This window comes from Sorex fumeus, unplaced genomic scaffold (assembly GCF_029834395.1).
Source record: "Sorex fumeus unplaced genomic scaffold, SorFum_2.1 ptg000100l, whole genome shotgun sequence".
NCBI classification, from domain to species: Eukaryota; Metazoa; Chordata; class Mammalia; order Eulipotyphla; family Soricidae; genus Sorex; species Sorex fumeus.
Window position 1 is genome coordinate 1,915,697 of NW_026606157.1, and position 23,073 is coordinate 1,938,769.

The 23,073-nt window shown below is 41.5% G+C and overlaps 1 non-coding gene across 1 annotated transcript; it reads left to right on the forward strand.

Annotated features, from left to right (window-relative positions):
- The first annotated feature begins 2,394 nt into the window (after nt 1-2,394).
- On the forward strand, nt 2,395-2,501 carry LOC130042484 (U6 spliceosomal RNA). Its single transcript, XR_008795233.1, has one exon. It is a non-coding gene; the product is annotated as a U6 spliceosomal RNA (small nuclear RNA).
- Nucleotides 2,502-23,073: the final 20,572 nt, after the last annotated feature.

The following is a 23,073-nucleotide window of genomic DNA, read 5'->3' on the forward strand; positions in this document are numbered from 1 at the left end:
TTCCCTTAGTAAAGATCGTGTAGCTGGCCATGGGACAATTAATGAGACTGGGACTTGAGCTGTCCCTCATAAACTGGCGTCTCTAGATCCAAGAAGTTCAGAGCGTGAGTGGAGTAAATTAGACTCTGATTTAGGCCTTGTTCATTTATGCTGGATATGCCTTTCCTTCAATTAGCACATTTGGTTTCTGGGGGCTCCCTTATGATGAACTAATGAAGGGGGAGGGTGGTTTTGTCCTGCTTCACAGATGGTTTGGCATGTTATGCTGGTGCTGTCGAGAAATGTATTGCTTTTCCATGACAACAACATTAGGAGGTGTCCTGAAAGAAGAAATAAAGAGGAAATCCTTATAGCAGGCAGAGTTAAAAAACAGTTCACTTGCTGGGTTATTAAGTCTGCATAGAAGGTTATTAAAGAATGGATATTCAATGACTCCTGGGTCTTCATGCCTGTATTTGTTGGTCAATTGGTCAGAATTCTGGGAGAGAGGATATTGAAAGGATAGTCAAGAATATCTGGGGTTGGGACTAAAGTGATAGTCTAGTTAAGTCTAGATAGTCTAGATACAATGTATCTAGATAGTCTAGATACAATGTATCTAGATAGTCTAGATACAATGTATCTAGATAGTCTAGATACAATGAGTAAGACCCTTACCTTGTATGCAGCCAACCCAGGTTGATACCCAGAATCACATGTGGTTTCCCAAACCTGCCAGGAGGTGGTTCCTGAGCACATAGTCATGTGTAACCCTGAGCATTCCCAAGTTTGCAACCCCCCCCACCCTCACCCCTCACCTCCCCCCCCCAAAAAAAAGAGAGAGAGAGATAACCTATCTGGGTTTGGGGCTGGAGTGATAATACTGTGGGCAGAATGCTTGTCTTGCATGCAGCCAAGGCAAGTTCAATTCCCAAGGACCCCTTTTGGTTCCCTGACCCCAACAGGAGGGTGTTCCCTGAATGCTGAGCCAAGAGTAAGTCCTGAGACAACTGGTTGTGGCCCAAAAACAGCAAACAAAAAAACAAGAGAGAGAATATGTAGAACTGGGTTGCAGGGAGGCACAGAGTGAGTAAACCATTGTTTGTTCTGTGAACCACGACAGAAAGTCTCACTTGAGCAGAGACTTTAATCTCAGGTAGGGGAAGTCAACTATTCTGACACTATCATCCAGCACTGTCCTTAATACCCCAGTACTTTTGTTTTGGCACAGAAGGTGATGCTCAGGTGTTACCCCTGGCTCCACACTCAGTAATACTCCTAGCAATGTTCAGGGGACCATATGTGATGCTGGGGATCCAACCTGGGCGGACCACATGTAAGACAAATACCCTACCTTCTGTCCTATCTCCCCATCACTCCCCAACAGTACTTCTTGAATTAGCAAAAATCTCATTTTTACTAATGCATCAATGATGGAGTCTAACATGAATTCCACGGCAGGACTTCCTCTTACCAAGGCCAGTCTAGTTACCAGGTGACTCACACTTGGCCCTTGTGTGACACCCGTTTTTGTAGAGAAGAGGCATTCACGTGGGGAGCAGGTCATTTTCATTGAATTCCTTCTTTCTCACAGAAGGCAAAAATTTGCCTTGCCAGACTGGTAATAGGTGGAGACATCAATTTGTTAATACATGTTCTACATAAATGGCAGTATTATGTAGTTCAACAACATGCATTATTCTGAATCCATAGTCACAGAATTTAGAGTACTCCAAGAAGTTCCACTCAGTGCCCCCAGTTCCAGTACGTCACTTCTTTTCTGCATTCTAGTTATAGAATATATTGGATCCAGGGACAATTTTCCTGGTCTATAGGATGACTCCATTGTGCTTACCAATTTGCTGGCGTGAAAATCCCACTTCAAACAGGCCTTAATCCAAACCTTCATCTAAATAACAAATAAAAATGAGAGAGGATGAAAGTGTAGTGAAAATTGTCAAAAACTCTATGTTTATCCCTTCATGCATCATTTTAATCATTCCTCCTATAAATGACCTCGTTATACAACTGACTGTAGGTACAATATAGTATATTGCTGTAACCACTTGAGGTTTGCCCCTAAACTGATGCTCTAGCTGAGTCGTCAGTAGTTTGTCAGCTTCCACTTATGAAATATGAAAAATACGTGTAAATTTTGTGGGAATAAACTCATATTGTATTTTCTTTGTCAAAAAATGGATATCTTATCTAAATATGAGGAAATTTTATATGGAATCCATGTTAACGGATAAGACTTTCTGAAAATGAGTAGAATGGAGTACTGGTATTTGTCCTACAGAAAGGAGAAATGAGTTCCTAATATTCATTTTCTACTGTAGTTGTCAGCAGTCACCAACACTTAATGGTTTGAAATACTATCAACAAATTGTCTATAGTTTTATAGATCAGAAGTCAGTGCTCGCTTCGGCAGCACATATACTAAAATTGGAACGATACAGAGAAGATTAGCATGGCCCCTGCGCAAGGATGACACGCAAATTCGTGAAGCGTTCCATATTTTTATGCTAAAAGTGGTCTATAGACCAAACATGATTGCCACTCAATGCCTCTCTGGCAAAACACAGTGCCCAAAAGAAGAGAGAGAGAACAGGGAGGAATGCCCTGCCACAGCGGCAGGGTGGGACGGTGGGGGGGGGGGGGGGTGGGAGGGATGCTAGGACCCGTGGGGGGGGAGGATGGGCACTGGTGGAGGGATGGGTACTTGATCATTGTATAACTGAAACCCAAGCACAAAAATTTATAAGTCTATAAGTGTACTTCATGGTGTTTCACTAATTAAAAAAATGATAAAAAAAATAAAAAATAAAAATAAATAAATAAATAAATTAAAAAAAAAAAGTCAGACACGGACCTCACTGGTCCATGGTCAAGGTATTGGCAGGGATATTTCTTTCTGGGCATGTAGGAGAGAATCTGTTTCTTTGTCTTTTTCAATTCTTAGGAGCTGCCCACATTTCTAGCTAAGTAAGGAAATCCTTCATCCTTCTTCCAAGTCATTAAAACCAAGCTGAGTTCTCACAGTGCATCTCTCTGACTCTCTCTTTCCCTTCTAAGGACCCTTATAGTTGACATAGCCCTCCCCTACCCATCCCCTGAAAATCCAGGAAATCTGTCTTAAAGTCAGTTAACTTAACAACTTGAAGTCCATCTGCATCCTTGCTCTCCATTTTTCTAACAAGTTGGAAGGATTAGGATGTAGACATGGGGGGGGTGGGGGAGACAGCATTGCTCCAGGAATGTTTAGAATGAAGACTGAAAGGATAGAAGTAGGACTTGTCCATTTTTACTACACCTTCATTCTTCCTCTTATTTCTTATCTAGACAATTTAAGGTCCATTAGGTTAGAATTGGAAATTCTGAATGATACTTACCTCCAATGGGGATTTCATGCCAGCAAATAAGTTAGCAAGGTGGAGTTATTCTACAGATCAAGAAATTACTCTTGACAGGTTTCAGGTGCCAGGACTTTTGCTACTACGTAGGAAGCAGGAAGTAGCATATGGGAATTAGGGGAATTAACTGGCCCTTCTTTGGGTACTTCTGCATTTTGTGATCTTTGTGAATAGTCAGTGCCAACCATAACACCCTGATGAGAGCAAGGTAACTAGAGCTTAGATCCTTCCCAAAGCAAGGTCTGGATAACCCACTAATTAAGAAAAATAGAGAAGGGAGCTGGAGAGATAGTCCAGCAGTCAGGGTGATTGCCTTGCCTGTGGCCAGCTTGAGTTTGATCCAAAGCACTGCGTATGGTACCCTGAGAACCATCAAGAGTGAGACTTGAGCGAAGAGTCATGAATAAGCCCTGAATACTTCTGGGTGTAGATAAGGAGGGAAGGAAGAAAAAAAGGAGGAAAAAGAGGGAGGGAGGGAGGGAGGGGGGAGGGAGGGAGGGAGGGAGAGAGGGAGGAAGGGAGGGAGGGAGGAGGGAGGGAGGGAGAGACTCAGCTCAGGTTTTAGCCAATGAGTGAGGAAAACTGAAAGTAGATAGGGGCAGAGAGAGATAAATGCTAACACAGGCAGTGGATCAGTTAAATCCAATGGGAATGTTTCTAGGATTCTAGAATCTCTAAGTGACTTCCAAAGATGAATGAAAACAGTTTTGAATGAGTACCTTTCAGAGGAGAAAATGATACCCTCTGGTCTTGGTTTAAGATCCAACCATGATGTATTTGATATGCCAAACAAACTAACAATAAGTCTCACAATGGAGACGTTACTGGTGCCTGCTCGAGAAAATCGATGAACAACAGGAGGACAGTGCTACAGTGCTACAATACTATCAGAGGATGTGAACAGAGCTGAATAGCTCTAAATAAATCTTATCAGACTCTGTCTACATGTCAACTCACATCGGCCTACCTTCCCACCCTGATCAGAAATTTCAGTTTTACTTTCTGTACAAGGAGGTTGTACCAACTGCTCACACCATGACTTGTTGTGGTTGAGGTTGTCTAATTTATCACCCCCAACTCTGTTCCTTCTTCAGAAACTGAGCACTGGGTTTGTACATGACTTCCATACTCTCACAGGGGTGGAGGAACAGTAGCAGTGCTGGTGCTTGCATCCTACCTGAGTGGACCCCTAAAACTTTAAAATCTCCAGTGTCTGTCAACTGAAGGACCCCAGCAATCATGATGGAAAGTGTGGGAAGATTAAACCCCCAAGAGATGACCCTTGACATCAAGACATGAAAGCTGGGACTACCAGGTAATCTGCTTCCCCTTCCCTTCCTCCCCAGAGTCTCCCTGGAAGAGCTTTATTCTGCTTTCTAGAACTGTGGACGAGGTGTCTGTTTCCTTGGGAAGTGGTGCCAGTTCAGAAACAGATGATCTGTATTGGCTTTTCCTTCTCCCTGCTCTCATTCAACTATTAACATTTATGACTTGCCTCAAACTCTGTTTTAGAAAACCCACGTTGATGTTGGACTTGAGGTACTGAAGATGTAAACAATGGGACACAATGTCAGTGGTAAAAAAAAAAGGGGGGAATCTAGAGGCATGAAATGATTTGGGAGAAGAAATTTTTTTTGGTATATTTGCATTGAATTGGAATTGAAGGGCTGAACGAGGGCAAGGGAGGTAATCATGAAAACTGAAGTATATAGCATTGGCAGTGGCTGAAATGATGCATTAACAGAGATTTCAAATATTAAACATTTGGAGAGCAGGCAATGAGTTGAATTCTGAATAATTCTGCTGGAGGTAGCTGAAGACCAGGAGGTATTAGAGGCTAGGAGGAAGTTGAAAGTGCTCTATTGGAGCTCAGTTGGAGCTCAGGTGGGTGGCTTTAGTAAATGAAAGGTTGAGGTCGGCTCGCTACAACGTAAATTTTTCATGCACAGATTTTTTATGGTCACATTTCTGGCAGACGTGTAGGTGTGTTTCAGCAGTGAATATAACACCTTTTGGAAAATAAATCATCCTATAGCATTTATTTGAATGTCCCTTGCCCCTAAAACATTTTAACACTCCTGTCATTTATTTCTTCCAAGTCATCTATCATTTATCCTTTCCTGGCTGAGGCTGCATTTATCCACAGGGCTGGCAAGGATGTGCTAACAGAGGTACCAGGAAGGCTGTTCTGTCTCAGGAAGTATCTCTTCTACTGCCTTGCTCAAGCTTGATTTCCACAATTAGTGGTTCTACTATTGAAATGAAAGATGTAATTCATCAAAGCTCAGTGGGTCATTAGTGGACTTGGAGAGACTGAATAGATTCTCTGAGGCAGTTTTTTATTGTAAAGAGGGATGTATGGGTGTGTGTGTGTGTGTGTGTGTGTGTGTGTGTGTGTGTGTGTGTGTTGTGTGAATATGTGTGGTGTGGTTAGAATAGCATTTATGATGTCAGGTGGTTCTGTTTAGTGGTCAGGAATTCATGCTCTGTGCCAGTTGCCTGGGTTCCAATCCTACCTGTGTCTGGCTTGATTCCATCACTTAGGAAAAGCTATAGCAGTAACATTCAGTTTCACAACATGTGTCAAAGTGGGAATCATAGGAAATACCTATTGGACTGTTTCTCAGTACATGAGAAAATGGATGAAGGACATGTGATTCATGGTAAAGTCTCAACATTTACTCATTTTTTAAAAGCATGAATTGTAATACCAACAACAGACATTGCTTACTTGATCATTCTGTCTGGAAAATCCTTTTTGATGGGCCATAATCCATTTGGAAATAAATTTGGATTCAGTATCCAATTTTTTCTCTCTTAATCATTTACATTTTTTATTTAAATGTACGAGTTCCAAACACTTTGTCTACTGAATCTATTTGCCTCACTTCTGGGAAGACTGAGCAAGGAGCTTCTCAGGGATATGATGTGCACCCAATAATGATGAAGGTGTATTATCTGCTATGGCTCACCAAATTCCCTTAAGTTGCCCACCTCTCACCCTCTTCATGCTGATGACCTTGAAATTACATTAACCTTCTTAAATGAACCTCAACTTTTGTTTTCTTCCCCAGTAATCTGTTCTCTTCACACAGAGATCAAATTTAGAACTATCCATTTGATTTGACTATAGTGAAATCTGAATTTCTAACAACAGACCTCCCATTAGTAGACCAGACATCCTTTAAAAAGAGTGTAGATAGGGAATGAAAAGTTTTGATGCTAGACACAGCACTAAAAATGTTGTTGGAGAATGTTCTAAACATTTCAGGGAGAAACAGTGATTGAATAAAACTGGCAAATAGAGTGCCATCACTATAAACAAGGACTTTTATGGAATAAAACTCTTAGTTCCTATCTCATGTCTTATTAGTCCCAGGGCTTCCTTCCATGGACATCACAGCCTCTTTGTTTCTTTCTTTATTGCTTCTGTCTTCTACCATTCTTTAGTCTCATGGCTGAAATGTTCTCTCCCAGCTCAAGACATGTCTACTGTGATTTATTATCCTAACAACCCTTTTGTTTTCTTTGTAGTTCTTTTTATTTGTTTTGGGGACACATCCAATGATTGTCAGGACTTATTCCTGGTTCTTTTCTCAGGGATCTCTCTTGCTAGGACTCACTGAAACATAGGAGGTGCCCGGAGACAAATGGGTCAGACTCAAGCAAGGTCAATGTCTTACCCACTTACTATTGCTCCACATCCTCTGTAATTCTTATATCACAATTTGTAATCATCTCTTTTTTCTGTAAGTCTAACTGGTTTATAAGAACTTCATGGGGCAAAATACTTCATTCCTATCTTGTTTGCCTTTAAATCTCCATCCTTAAGAGAGTCTGACCTAGAGCAGATAATCTGTAATCATTTCTTTAGTGAATAAAGGACTGAATGAGTGAATAAACACAAAGTTATATTATTATCCTTTTGCATCTCCCTGATAACAGTCAGAATGAGATTACAAAAAACGTGCCCAGTGGTGACAATGTTCGAGGTATCTTTGTGCTTGCTCATGGGTGGGTGAAATGAAACCAATATAAAGTTTTAACAGTTGAGAAAGCAGTACATAAAAACAGTAGCATCTTTTATTACATCTTTAAGAAATGAGGAAAGAGTTGAAAGTTGAATAAATAGAGGTTCAGGATCACAGAGTGGGCAAACATTATGTCAGGGCATGAATGCCAGGCAGTCTGATTCCAAGGTCCATATATAGCACCCTTCAGTATGGATCCATCTCTAAGGGAGCCTCACAGGCTAATTCCAGATGAAGTAAAACAAGAACCTTATCTTATGATTATTTATAGTCACTCAGCACTTAATCCAGAGGTTTACCTCTGTTGGCAGTGTATCAAACAAAACCAGAGACTGCTCCCTAGAATGTCAACAGGAAAAAAGGAAAGGTCCTTTTTAGGCATGAAAAATTAAGAAGTTTGTTGAAAGAATGTTCTAGAGACTGAAAGGGAAAAAGTGATGATTAAATAAAAATTGGGAACATAGTGATAATAAATAAAACAACAGGGTTTTTATGGAAGGAATCCGGGGGTGGGGGTGGTAGGAATGTGTTTCCAGGGAAAGAGTGGCATTCAAAAGTAAGAGCATAACTTGACTAGGGAACACAGATATATGATTAAATTGGCAAACATAACCCTTCAGTGAAGAGGAATGACTCACCAGGCTTCATAGCTTGATGAAAATATCATCTCTTGAGGCCCTGCAATTTCCATTTCTCTGATTCCATATTTACCAAGCAACCCTGGAGTTTAAATTCAATTTCTCAATGTTTCCTGACTTGAATGAGAAAGCATTGAGAAACAAAAAATCAAAAACACAAACAAACAACCTGACTGGTTTAAAGCAAGGCATTTCATGGAAAATTATTAAACGCTCTCCTCTCTGCTGTCAATTCGGCAACGCTGCTCGAGGCTGAGCACTTAATCTGTGCGAGGAACTCTTTAAGGCTGTAGGTGGGGAAAGGTAACTGGAACATTCTCCCTATTCTCAACTTCCTTACAATGTTGGGGGGCGGGGGAGGGCAGAACTTTGTTTAGGAATAAACATGAGTTTTTGTTTTGTTTTGCTTTCTCCTTTCGAGAGGAACTGACTATAGAATTCCCTGCAGACTGGATCCTGGACTAATATTGCCTTGTCACTGACTGACTCACTTAAGTGCTCATGTTTCCAGGGTTGTTACAGATTTTTTTCTTTCAAAGAACCTGCAAACTTGATGTTATTCAATTTAACTCTTTCCCTGTCCGGGTCACAGGTACTGGTCTGGTCAATCAGCAAGGAGCCTGTCCCCAGGACAAGAGGTGCTGCAGTATTGTTTCCATGGTGCCTTTTTCAGTTGTGACCTTGAGAACATTTAAGAAACAATTGTGTGATGTGGGTATGAACTCAAAACACTTGGATAATTTATTTTCACCTAAGCCGCAGAAGAATAAAAACATTTAAGCCTATTATGAGAGTTTATTTTTAATAGAAATGGTTTCATTTGATCTCTCTGTCTCTCTCTCTTACACACACACACACACACACACACACACACACGCATGCATACAGATATATACATGCATGAGCCCACACACTGTTTTATCCCAGAAAACTTCCCTATAATCATGCAGTGTTATTATTTCCTAAGCACAGACCATATATTCATATATTCCTAAGCACAGAACCATATATTCATGCTAACATCCTCTGGGGTTAGAATCTGGGAGGAGGGGCGAGGTGTGGAGATTACATTATCTTGAAAGACTTGTTTCAAGGCAAAATGATTTGTTTACCACGGTGACCTTCCCACTCTATCCTATTTGTTTGCTTCCAACTAGCATCTTCTGATTTTCTCCATTACCCCTTTGGTGCACAGCCCTTCCCAAGGCCCTTGTTAATGAACTGTCATAAAACGACTCTAATTGCTTAGCTCTTAAATACCAACTAGCATAAAGACAAAGGGAGTGGGCTTCATCACAGAAGGCTCTGTGTGGCTCGACCAGCAAGGCGACCAGCAAGGCGCTGGGGACAGATGCCCTACTGCTTTGTGTTCTTGCCACGCTGACCTTCGCCTGCAAGTGCTCCCATCCTCCGGTTCTCATTGAAACCTGCCTGAACGAAACCCAAGGCTTTCCTCTTCCACCCGCTTCTCTCCTCTGTTCCGTTACTTTGTCATAGTTAATGTCTCCGTGGAACTAACTCACGGCACTGTTTCTCAGTTCCTACTCCCCAAAGCCTCCTCTAGAGTCATAAAACCATGAATAAGAGGAATTAGCCAACAGAAAGCCTATGATTTTAGAGTATCTGGGGTAAATGGGAATATAATTAGACTGGTGCTGGTTTACAATTAGGAAGGGATTATATTTGCGTTGACTGGCTAGCCGCAGAGGTAAGCTGGAGAAACAGGGCTAATTTGGTGGAGAATTATCACGTTAGCCCAGAGCTCCGGGTCAGCCTCTCTCTCCCCCAGCTGTGGGTACCCAAAAGGCCTCTCTCCTCCTGGAGAAAGCAATGGTGACCACCTGCCGCTGCACAAATGCTCTCTCCCCACCTGAAGGCACTGCGCTCACAGCACACTGCAATTTTCATCCAGAAATGGGCTTCCAATTGTGTCAACACACCTCATTAGCTAAGCCCTACCTCTGAAGTCTGGGGACGTTTTATAACGGTGTTAAGTACTGAAGAGGGAAAAGGAAAAAAGAAAAACAGAACAAGCCAACAAAGAAGAACTTCATTCTTCACCCAAATAAGGGGAGAAGACAACACAGCCCCCCTTAATCCACAGCCCTTGTACCATGTAATTCTCCGGTTTATTATTGTCGTTATGGTTTGATTCTGTTCCACAGTTTTCCTTCCCTCTCGGGTGGGAGGCCCCATTATTTGTAGATGCTGAGGGGTTGCTTAGACAAGGCTTTGGCTTTTTAGGATGGGGGACAAATGGCTCCATCATGTTTTTTCTCTCTGTTGTTTCCACGATGTTTCCCCTTCTCGTTGTCAGGTGCCATTTGGAAGTATTCAGCAGCATTTATTTGGATGTTTTATGTGTTCGGTTCTGCCGAGAGTAGTTCTGGCTCTTTATTTTACTGAGCGGTCCATCCCATGAGTGGGTTCTCCTTTGTGTAAGGGAGTAACGTGTGCTGGGAGCTGCGGCAGGTGTGTAAGTGTTGGCAGCTTTGGCCACTTGGAAGAAAACCAATGCAGCTTGGGCCGTGAGCTGTGGCAGTAAATCCCCGTTCCACTGTAGGTTGCTCTGGCCCAGGGATGATTTCTATGTCAGCAAGAGCATCTCGGAGCCTCCATTGAGTTAGATGACTGCCATTCTCACAAATATTTAATGAACCCCTCCCCACGGTAAAACTAGCCTGGAGACAATGGCTTGTCTATTTTGATCTTTTGTCTTCCTATTTTTCTCTGAGCTCTTGCCTGAGAAAGAGAATTATATCACAAGCCGGCTGTGTGCAGTTCAGATGCAATGCTTGCCTTATCCCCGACACCTTTTTGTGGCTCACGATTAGCTTTGCTAACAACAAAAACAGAGGAGAGAATATAGAGAAGCAACCGAAAAGGTTTTTATGTGACAGACCATATTGTCGAACCCTACTAGATAAAAGCAAACCAGCCGTGTACTACGGTGGAGATGGAGGGTGAGAGAGAGCAGAGAACCAATGGGTAACACCAATGTCCCACAGGACACCAGACATTGATCATCCTTTAAATTCTTAGGTCACGAGTTGTGTTTCTGCAAGACGTATTCTGGAACGCTCTTTGGAGAAAGAGCGTTCCAGAATAGCTTCGAGAGCCCATAATTGTTTTAATTTTATTTTTTAGTAAACTCAGGATCCCTCCCTAAGCTCCATGTAATTCTTTTATTCTTTTCTACTCTTTAAATCTTTTTCATTTCATTTATTTATTTTTGGAGTGGGGGGCAGTTCTCCCATGCAGTATTCAGGAAGCCTGGTGATAAGCCAAGCAGATAAGTAGTTCAATGCAGGGCCTGAGGATGTATAGAGCTGCTTGTTCCTGCAGTGCTGGGATTATTTGGGGCTACCCTGGTGGTGCTCAGGAGTCTCCAGGGCTAATCTTGGGGGAAATCTTGTGATGCTGGTGAATAAACTAAGTTGGCTGCATGCAAGTTACGCAACTTAACCCTTGTGCTGTCTCTCAGCCTCTATGTCCTTTTTTATTTGACTTATTAGTAACTTATAATCTTGCTTCAGCCTTTATAGACTTTCTCACATTACGTTCTAGAGATAACAAAGAATAACTACTTTTGGACGCATAACTCTATTTTCAACAACCTGCAAGTGCCCCACTTGAAATGAATATCCTTTTCCAGTTAAAAAAGTTTTGAAGGTTCAGTGATTGATTTCAGCCTCTTATTTGTTCATTCAAGACATGAAAATAGTTCAGTATTTCTAGCCAGCCTCAAAATATACTGGGGGTGGGGAAAGTACTTCTGCAGGATTTCCGAAGCTTGAAGAGTCACCTAGAAAATACAGATTCTATTCCCCAATTCTCCTAGTTTGAATAAGAATCTCCATGGGAAGGACCCTGGGAATACATAACATTGGCAGAAATGTACTCTTAGGATTAGACAAGTTTGGAGAAATTTCTCTCTCTCTCTCTCTCTCTCTCTCTCTCTCTCTCTCTCTCTCTCTCTCTCTCTTCACACACACATACATGCCCACCTTTCTCTTTGAATTACTGATATAGGGGAAAGAGTAATGATTTATGAAGACAGGCAGATAGACATGACTGTTTCATCATTTATATATTCTTTGGTTTTGGCAAGTAAACTTCTTCGAGCCTGACTTTTCTAATCTGTGGACTAAGGATAACATTGATGGTCAAAAGTTGACACTAAAAATATTTGGTAGCCAGAATGGATTGGCAGTGATCAATCAAAATCAACACTGGTCAGGCATCAACCTTCTAGTTTCTGGTTCATGGGCTCATGGAGAAAGGAAGGTATTGGTGGTAAGAGCCTGGGCATCTAGGGGTTCAGGTGGGGGGCACTTGGAAGACTGAATCAGTAGCTACATATTGTTCTATGAGGAAATAGGGCAGTATTTTCACAGTTGGGAATACTCTATCCATATGATTAGATTAAGTAGTCTTATATGAAACAGGTAGCATTGTAGCACTGTCCTCCTGTTGTTCATCAATTTGCTCAAGCAGGCACCAGTAATGTCTCACAACAAATTGTGAGACTTCGTTACTGTTTTTGGCATATTGAATACGCCACAGGGAGCTTGCCAGGCTCTGCCACGTGGGCGGGATAATCTTGGTAGTTTATCAGGCTCTCCGAGAGGGACAGAGGAATCAAACCCGGGTCGGCTGCATGCAAGGCAAATGGCCTACCGGCTGTGCTATCGCTCCAGCCCCTCGTGGTCTCTAGCCCATAGCCCATATTTTCCTCATCTATTCACATTTGCTCTCCAGGTTGTATAGATCATCTCAATTGTCTTAGCCAAGTATTATGTTTATATTTAAGGGGAGCAGAACTGTTTATACAAAGTTTCTCTGTTTTGTTTTCAGTTCTCTTTGGGAATGGAAGGGTGGGGAGGAAACCCACCAGGCAGTGCTCAGAGATCCCAACAGTCCACTGGGCCAATGTTCCATCCATGTTTGGGCCCAGGGATCCCTAAGTTATCTTCCTAAGTCTGAAAACACCACTCTCAGTGGTAGTCTGCAATCCTGGCAGGAACTTCTGGAAGGAGGAGAAATCCAGCTGCTGGCACCTCCTTGGGATTGGAAGAGCCATGAGGCCAACATTGAGAAAGCTTCATTTCATCACCTAAGGCAGAGTTGATTGCTCTCGCCCTTGCTTCTGTGGGAACCAGAAATGAATGTAGTAAGACGACTGACCAGGGAGAAGAAACAAAAACAACAAAACAATGGTTTCCAAGTGGTTCAGAAGCCTCGGGAGGGAAGCATCAATTGGCATGGGTACTTAATAGGCTCTCTGTGTCCTTAAAGCCTTTTGCAATATCTCTCTTTTCTCCATTTATCCCAGGGGACTGTTGGTGTGAAATAACTAGGCAATAATAACTGTGAAATAAATAGCATTTTCTCTCTCAATTCTTAGCAAACTTAGAACTACCTTCTGGTTGTTTGCATTTCTAGGTTTTGATTGAGTTGGTGATTAGACTTCTTTACAAGGTAGAACGCAATGACTTAGATCATACAGACTTATTTATATCTTTAAATAAATTTCTTTAGGAACCTCACTCTTTTAAGAACTGTCACAGCGAAGCTGAAGATGGTGAGTTCTGGCTGGAAAACCAGCTTCTGTTTCAACTAAACCATTGACATTCTAAAATATTACAGATACTGTAATATTGTTACACTGCTGATTGTCTTCATCTGGATCGACTATTCATTGTATTATTCAGAATTAAGTTAAAATTGTTTTTTATTGTGTCGGGATGTTTCTAAGATGTGGACAGATCAGTATTTCTTACCTGTGCACATGCGCTACTAAGGGTTATGAGTCATATTTGAAAGAAATAGCACTTAAGGCCTGTCAGTCACATCAGTTGTAAGAAACATAGAACTCTTTACGAATTACCCCACCTCCTCCTCACATCTAAATATAGCTAACTCGTTGGAGTGTCTAAGGAACATCGCTAAGCTGTATTTTAAATGTGGTGCAATTGCATTAATCAATGCAAATATAAAACTCAAGGTCATTGGACTTATACATATCAGCTATATAATCTTGATTCAGTGAAAATTTGTATAACAGTATGGATAAGGAATATGTCTAAGGAAATCAGGTGGTCCGTAAAGTCATCATTATGTCAACAATACCGTATTTTTGCTTTAATAGGTCCCTCTGCCTGGTCTGAAGCCCTGTGGCAGATGGGGGGCTCTAGTCTTCCATTTGGCCTTTGCCCGACCTCTGAAAATAACCTCATCTCTTCCTTCTCCAGGTTTGAATCTCTTGTTCAGACTCTAGGTTAAGGATTCCAAATTAAGAATGAACTGTCTGTTTGCAGATCTATTGGCTGTATATTTTTAGAGTCAGTTAAAATCTGTGAGAAGTCGGAGTTAATATCAGTACAGCTTGATAGAAAGAAGTTCTCCTTTACCGCTGAATCTGGTCTGCCTAATTAAGACTGGGTTACTGTCCCCAAAAGCAAATAAAAACAAGAGTGTTGTTCTGGTTCTCCTACAGCAATTATCCAGGGACTACTTCATTGGACTCAGCCATGTCTTCGTGTGTGTGTGTGTGTGTGTGTGTGTGTGTGTGTGATCTTCTCCCTGTATGAACTTCCATTTACCTGTTATATAGTTATATTTGCAAAGTAATAGTTGGATGTTTCTAGCACATTATTGCTGAAAGCGCCAATAAAGGAGCCCTACTGTGCCCTAATATCGCTGATTATATTTGTATCAGTGTCTGTAGAGGTTGTATCAGCGCCTGAACAATGGACTGTACCATTAAATTAGCACAATTTTGCAGCACTGCCTGGCAGAAGCTCACACTTAATCCAAGAGGTTATTCAACCCTATCCAATATGATTACTCTATAAATATTTGCCCAAGCTCAGCACCAGCCGTTATATCACTAATCACACACAGGTTTGTTATAGCAAAGACCCCCAGTGTCAGCAATTTGAAAAACAAAGCTAATTAGTTTTGATTTAGGGATGGGAAGACTTATTAAGTTGAAAGTGAACAGTTCGAATGGTATAGCAGCTATTTAGAGAGCATAAGAATATAAGAGAGATTTACTGTTGTTTGCATAGGATTTTGAGAAGGGATGGAGTGAATTCTAGGCAAAGAAGATGAGGTTTACATGAAAATCAGAGGCAACAATCATGATGGCTAGTATAAGGGTAGGGGCAATAGAGCAATCCCTTAAACAATCCCTAAATTCCATACCCATACATCTGAAGGAAACAGTATACTTCCCATGCAACCAGCTTTAGCACAAGCCTCTGGCCTTCTTTTCCAGACAAGTCTCTGCTCCTAAGCTCTTCCAGGAGAGAATGACACCAATGGCAGCACTCACCCATATTATTTGCTTCAGAGGCAGCAAATAAGTCTTTTACCCCTAGTCCCCTCTGCTACTGCTGTGAACTGTGATACTTAGTTTTATTTTAAGGTTCTTTAGGGGTCACTAGTGAAGCTTTGGGGGTTCAGAGCCACTTCCTGCTGATGCTATGTCTGATGGTGTCAGTCCACTAATTTGGGGCCTCAAGTCAGGTGATGTGGTTACTTGGGTCTTGTGGGGATCTGAGGATGTGTGGCATCAGAGTCACCAATGGCAGAGCTGGAGGCAGGGGATTGTCGTGCCAGGAATCAAGTTTAGAGCATCAAACATACTGGGGATATGCTCTATTACTTAGCCCAGTAGCACTGTAGCACTGTCCTCCCATTGTTCATTGATTTGCTCGAGCGGGCACCAGTAACATCTCCATTGTGAGACTTGTTACTGTTTTTGGCATATTGAATATGCCACGGGGAGCTTGCCAGGCTTTGCTGTGTGAGCAGAATATTCTCAGTAGCTTGCCGGGCTTTCCAAGAGGGGCACAGGAATTTAACCCAGGTCGGCCGCATGCAAGGCAAACGCCCTGCCCGCTATGGTATTGCTCTGGCCCCTGTAAATCATGAGCTAAAAGAAAAAAAAAGTGGAAACTGAAGCTGAGAAAGATGACCCGAGCAAATAACAGAATAAGAATAAGGTTCTGTATTTTTTGCCCAGGTTCCCCGCTGCACAATGCAGATGAAGAGGCCATAATTTAAACTTATTATGAAGTGCTCATCATCAATTATTATTAGGGAAATACAAGTCAAGGTGACAGTGTGAAGACCTCATGCAATTCATGGCAACGTGGATGGAACTGGAAGACATTGTGTTAAGCGGAGTACGGCAGAAGGATAAACACAGGGTGATATCAGTTATATGTGGAATTTAGAATCACTGGATGAGGGAATGCAATAAATGTTGGCCCCAGAGTATAGGGAGGAGAAGGAACGAGAATGCTAGGGAGGGGAAGAAGAGACAGATGAGAAGCAACTGGGGGTAAGTCAGGGGATTAGGTTGTATTAAGGTATGATGGAGTCAAATGTCCAAATCGCAGAGTCAACACCACTGAAATAAGGAGACCCAAACTTTACCAACTGAACTTAGAAAGGTGTCTGTCAAGAGGGCAGGCTGGAGGGGGTTGGGGGATATGGTAGGGAACCTGGGAACATTGGTGGAGGAAAGTTGCCACTGGTGGTGGGATTGTTGCTGTAATATTGTATGCCTAAATCTCAACTAGGAGTAAGTTTATAAATCATGGTGCTTTAATAAAAAAAATTTAATTATTACAAGGGGCTCTTGCCTTGCATGTCAGGGTTAGGAGAATGAGACCCATCACTGTTACTGGTATTTGGCATATTGGGTACACCATGGGGAGTTTGCCAGACTCTGCCATGTGGGCAGGTTACATTCAGTAGCCTGCCAGGTTGTCCAAAGTAAGAATGAGATAATAAGATGTCTGACCTGGGCTTGAATCTGGCATCCCCTAGAGACTGAAGCCTTCCAGGAGTGGTCCCTGAGCACAAATTCCCAGACTAAAGACTGAGCACCACCAGATGTGCCTCAAAAAAACTCCCAAAACCTATTATTTGAGAGGCAGAGAAATAGTGGGTAGTGTGCTTGCCTTGCACACAACTGATCTGGATTTGATACCTGCATTACATAACAGTCCCTCTAAACCTACCAGGAATGATTCCTGAGAACAAAGGCAGGAGTGTGCCCTGAGCACTGCCAGTGTGGTCCAAAATCTAAAACTAAATTATTATGGTTGTTACCAGGTTTACATTTATTTAAAATATTTTAAATCTCATAAATTTTAGTGGCATGCATCTTTTATTGACACTAATAACACAGTACTATTAATTCCAGATTTTAAAAGCCACTTTCAGTCAATGAAAATATCTCCACTCTGAGAAATAAAAGGAAATAAAATTAATTAGCCCTTAAATTAGGCCAAACACAGTAACTTTAAATAGGATCTCCTTTCATTTAATACCTGTAACAATTTTATTTGTTTAAGGCTCACATTTCTTCTTTAAAGATGAGAAAACTTGAGACCCAGTGGAGTTTATAACACATTTTAGGGGGCAGGGTGTGGGCCACACCTGGTAGTAGTTGTGGTTTACTCCTGATTCTATGCTCAGAGACTCTCCTGGCAGAGCTCAAGGAACAATATGTGCTGCCAGGAATTGAACCAGGGTTGGCCATGTGTAAGGCAAGTGTCCACCCTGCTGTACTATCTTGATGGCCTGCAACCCAAAAGAATTAAACAACAGCTCAAGTCAGCTTCACTCTCTCATTGGCATGGAGAGAGTGGACCAATTCTCCTCCTTGATTTCATGGCCTTACCTAAGAAAAGAAGCAGGTAAAATCACAGGTGTCTACTTTTTAAAATCATAAATCCCTTTAATAAAAATAGGAGCATCTTCCTCCTAGTATATACTAGTGTGAGTTGTTTCGTCAGATAGCAGCTCATTTTTTTTTCTTAATTTTTTTGCCAAATTACATTAAAATATAAATTCAACTTAATTTCTTTTTCAGCTGAATGGATTAGGGCTCCTATGTGCCTGGCTTTAGAAACTGCTAGATTAAATGATCTTTATTACTTCCTACAAGATCTAGAATGTATGCTTCTAGACTGTTTGGCATTGAGAAACAAAATAGGCGCTGGTAAAAAACTTATTGGCATGGGTAAATTCTGAGAGAGGAGTCAAGGAAACCTGGAAAATCCAGTCCAAGAAAGTTCAGTTGAAAGTCTCAGGAGAGAGAGAGAGAGAGAGAGAGAGAGAGAGAGAGAGAGAGAGCCTGCCATAGAGGTGGGGGCAAGGGAGTGCGGCAGGAGGGGAACTGGGAATGTTGTTGGTGGGGAATGTACACTGGAGAAGGGATAGGTGTTGCAACATTTTATGACTGAAACCCAATCATGAACAGTTTTGTAACTGTATCTCACTATGATTCAGTTAAAATAAGTAAATAAATAAATAAGACTTTCCTGGGCAATGCAATAAAGACAATGGGGAAATGAATATATGGGGAAGAAGGAATGATCCAAGGATGTGATTTGAGGATAATTATGATAACAATCCATAATTCGCATTCACGGCCACACAACCTCTTATTGTCTAGCTTTCACTCTCAGAGAACCCCGCAGGCTACCAAAAGTATCCTGCCCTCCTATATGCCTGTCTGGGAACACCTGTAAAGGTGATTAGAGGCTGCTCCCAAAGCCTCCATCCCTCTCAGAGAGCCTGGCAATCTACTGAGAGTATCCCGCCCCGCACAGCAAAGCCTGGCAAGGTACTCCTGGTGTACTCGATATGCCAAAAACAGTAATAATGAAGGTCCTCTTTCCCCTGACCCTAAAAGAGCCCCCAATATGCCATCTGGCTACACTAGCACTTGACAGGGGCAAATGGAGATGTTACTGGTGCCCACTCAAGCAAATCAATGAACAACAGGATGACAGTGACAGTGACAGTGATGACAACAATAGTACAATAGAAATTCTTGCATGTGTTACTTCAATTATTTTGCATGCGTACATTTATTTTTTTCCAGTCAGTACTCAGGGATACTGATATTATCAGGCCAGGCCATTCCATGGCAGGGCCTTAGGAAGTGGGTGCTCAGGCCCTGTAGGGCTGGGTGCTACCAGAGCCATCTCAGCGGTACTTAGGGACTATGGAACTTTAGATATTGGACTGGGATCCCGCATATGTGAAGCATAAGTGCCCCTGCGTTTTCTCTCTCTCTCTCTCTCTCTCTCTCTCTCTCTCTCTCTCTCTCTCTCTCTCTCTTTCTCTCTCTCTCTCTCATCTTTATGGGGTTCAGAGAGGTGTCGTGCCTTACCTGGCAGGGATCAGAGCTTTCTGCTGGTTCTATGCTCCAGGATTTCCAACACTGTTGGGAGTTGAATTCGGGTTAGCTACAGCACCTTCACCCCTGTACTATCTCTCCAGCGCCATGCTTTTCATAATACCAACAAGCTTTTGAGGGTGACAGTATTGTTATCTCTCCATGACATATGGAGAAACATGGAGAAGACACTCAAGAAGAACCAACGAGATATGCCAGATCGGCCTGGGAGCGCCTAACCAGTAAGTGTGTTTAAACTGAGATTCAAGCCCAGTTACTTGTTTCTGGTTTTACAACTCAGAGGTGAGTTGTAAAAGGTAAAAGAGGTTATAAGAGGTCATAGAAAATGGCTATTTTAGTGGAAATGTGTTCATGATCTTGATAGGTGTCTGACATGATTCAAAAAACTATGCCCAGCTCTCCTGGTTGACAATTGAATGAAGCTAGTTCCCAGTAAGATGGATAAAGATACATGTCAGACAGACAGACAGACAGACAGGGAGGGAGGGAGGGAGGGCTTCCCTCACACCATGGTGGTGGTTGAGAAGTTCATAATCTTTTAGTGGTACTGACAGTTTCGAGAACCAGAAGGACCAATGGCCTGGATGAATACTGACCAGTACTCAATCCTTTTTGTTGTAGTCAAGCCTTCTACTGCTAGAATGAGACTTAGTCACACTATTGAGGACAAACTGCTTCTGCACAGTTCATCAATGTCAGTATTAATTTCATCCGAAATCATTTTTCAAGTTGGCATATAAAGTAAACTACCAAAGCAGTGAAAGCTAATCCTTGCATATCAACTACCTGATTTCCTAGATGGATGCCTGACTCAGTTCAAAACCAAAGGGCCAAGAAAGTCTACTTTTGTGGCTTAAGGTGCTTGAGGACTGGACCATCTTGAAGACCTAGGGAAATATAGCTAGAATTGAGCCAATACCAAAATACCAGAGCAGAGTAGTAAGAGAAGCCAACAGAAACTTGATCTAAGTTCTCATAGACACTATATGTACATATAGATTAACCAGTTTCATGTCTTTTTAATCCTCTCAAAGGAACCTGACTAGATATTGTGACTTGTCATGTAGAAAGCTCTACCAGTTATGCAGGTGGTTGGTAGAGAGGCACAACCTACATGTTTTAACCTGCTTTGAGTGGAGGCAACCTCCACGCTCTTTCATAAAAGGCCATAATTCAGATATAATCCAGGTTGCCTAACTGCCAAGGAAATTCTAGCTGAATTTTCTTGTCACATGAACTATTATCTACTTCATGGGTTCCTGTAAGACTTGCTTGATGACTTACAAATAAAAAGGATGTGGGGATGTGCCAATTAAATAAAAACAAAATGTCTTGAAGAGTTTGTGGCTAATGCAATCATAATGTACTATATAACTCAATTCAACTCAAACTCCAGTGGAAAATAATCTCGCAAGCATTCCCCATACAAATACCTCACCGGATTTTTTTATCACTTTAAATTTATCTTCCTGAATTTGTGACTCTTCCTTGCTCTGATCATCACTTCTATCTATCCTGTGGTGACAAAAAGTGCTGGTTTATTCAAAAGCATTTTCATGTGATGTGTGTTTGTGTGTGTGTGTGTGTGTGTGTATGTGTTTTCTCCACCCATGTTACTCTTTTTTCTAAACTATTGGAGCTAGTCTACCTGTTCTACTCAACTGAACACGTAGTCATTTGTTGTCTTATATGACTACTTTAAAAATGTGTATCAGGAAAGAGAGAAAAGCATCACTCCAATTTGTTATTAGATGTCCAAAGTGAAATGTGAATCAGCAATTCAAGGATTCTTCCTTATGAGTTGAATGAGGCAGGAAAAACAAAACAATCAACAAAATAAGGGTGAAATCTCAGTAAATTTAGAGACAGGTTCACAAATGCAAGGGAGTTTTTGACTGTACTTCCAGATTTAAACAAATCAGCTATCAAAGGAGGAACAATGTAGGTGCTGAGCAAACAATCAAATAATAGTGATGACCTTCTCTGGGAAGTCATAGTCATTAAGGAACAGAAGAGTTTGGTCAGGAAGAATTCCCTGGGTCTTATATAGAAGCCACGTGATAGGCTTTAAAGTCTGTGGTGTAAGCAGAGGTGTGGTGTACAACTCCTAAGCTGTAAGAGTTGAATGGACTGTTTATTAGAATCTGAAATTTGGTCATAGAAGAGCAGTGTTATAGTTGAACCTTAGCACTGTAGCACTATTCTCCCATTGGTCATCGATTTGTTAGAGCCAGCACCAGTAATGTCTCCATTGTGAGTCTTGTTGTTACTGTTTTTGGCATATTGAATACACCAGGGGGAGCTTGACAGGCTTAGAGTTAGAAAATGTGATTAGAAAATGTAATTAGAACCTTAGAACTTAGAACCTTAGAGTTAGAAAATGTAGGTTCTAGCTATTAGCTAAGTGATCTTGGACAGAAATTGAAGGGGGTGGTCAGAAGTTCTTAAACTTTTTTGACCTATATCCCCCTTTCAAAGAAAGTTACTTCGTGTCCATCCTGGAAACCAAACTACTAAAATTTAGGTAACCCCCAAATACAGTAGAAGTTATATCTCCTCCTCTAGATCAGTTTAGAGCTGTCCCCAAAAGACATTTTGGATAACTGAGAACTCCAAGATTCCATGAGGTCAGACTCAGGAATTTTTTCTTATTTTGATCTGTTTTGGGCCACATCCACTGGTACTCAGGACTTACTCCTGGCTCTGCACTCAAAGATCACTCCTGGTAGGCTCAGGGGATTATGTGGGGTGTCGGGGATCAAACCCAGGTTAGCAGCATGCAAAGCAAGTGCCCTATTCTGTAAAATCTCTCAGGCTCCAAGATTCAGTAATTTTTTAACCAAGGAAGTACATATTTGCTGCAATGGACAAAGGATTTCAGACTATCTGAGACATGCATATCTTGCTTTAAGTTTTTACAGTGGAGTTAATTGGAAAATATTTTCTACTAAAAGAAATGTGGGTTTTGGTCTGGAAGGCAATAATGATTGCCTTCAGACTCAAACTTAGGACTTCATATTTGTGAAACAGTGTTTCACCATCGAACTATACCACTGCCCTAAAAAAAAATGTATGGAACACAGCCAAACTGATTTAACTGGGATCTGTTTTATTTATAGTTTTGGTAAAGAAATCAATAAAATATTTGGATTTCTTCTTTTTTTTTTAACCCCGATTTTTAATTCCCAATCCTTTTGTCTTACTCTCCATTGTTATATCCAACACTCCAGTAATTTATTACAATACCTTATCCTTTGCTTTATCGAAGGTAGTATAAAGGTTTCAGATTTTCGTATTATTCCAATGAAAATAAGTGCTCAGTTATAAAAGCAACTTTCATATAATCTTTTTTTTTCTTTTTTTATTAGTGAAAAACCATGAGGTACAGTTATAGGCTTACAAATTTTGTGCTTGGGTTTCAGTTATACAATGATCAAGTGCCCATCCCTCCACCAGTGCCCGTCATCCATCCCCACGGGTCCCAGCATCACCCCCCAACCCTCATTCCCCCCCACCCCCTGTCCCATCCTGCCTCTGTGGCAGGGTATTCCCCCTTGTTTTCTCTCTCTTCTTTTGGGTACTGTGTTTTGCAAGAGAGGCTTTGAGTGGCAATCATGTTTGGTCTATCGACTACTTTTAGCATGCTTCTCCCACCCTGGGAGGGCCCTCACAACGCCCTTCATTTGGTACTCTCTTCTCTATCTGAGCTTCCTTTTCACCTAGAGCCTGTGGCTGGCCTTCCATTCACAGATGACATGATACTATACTTAGAGAACCCTAAA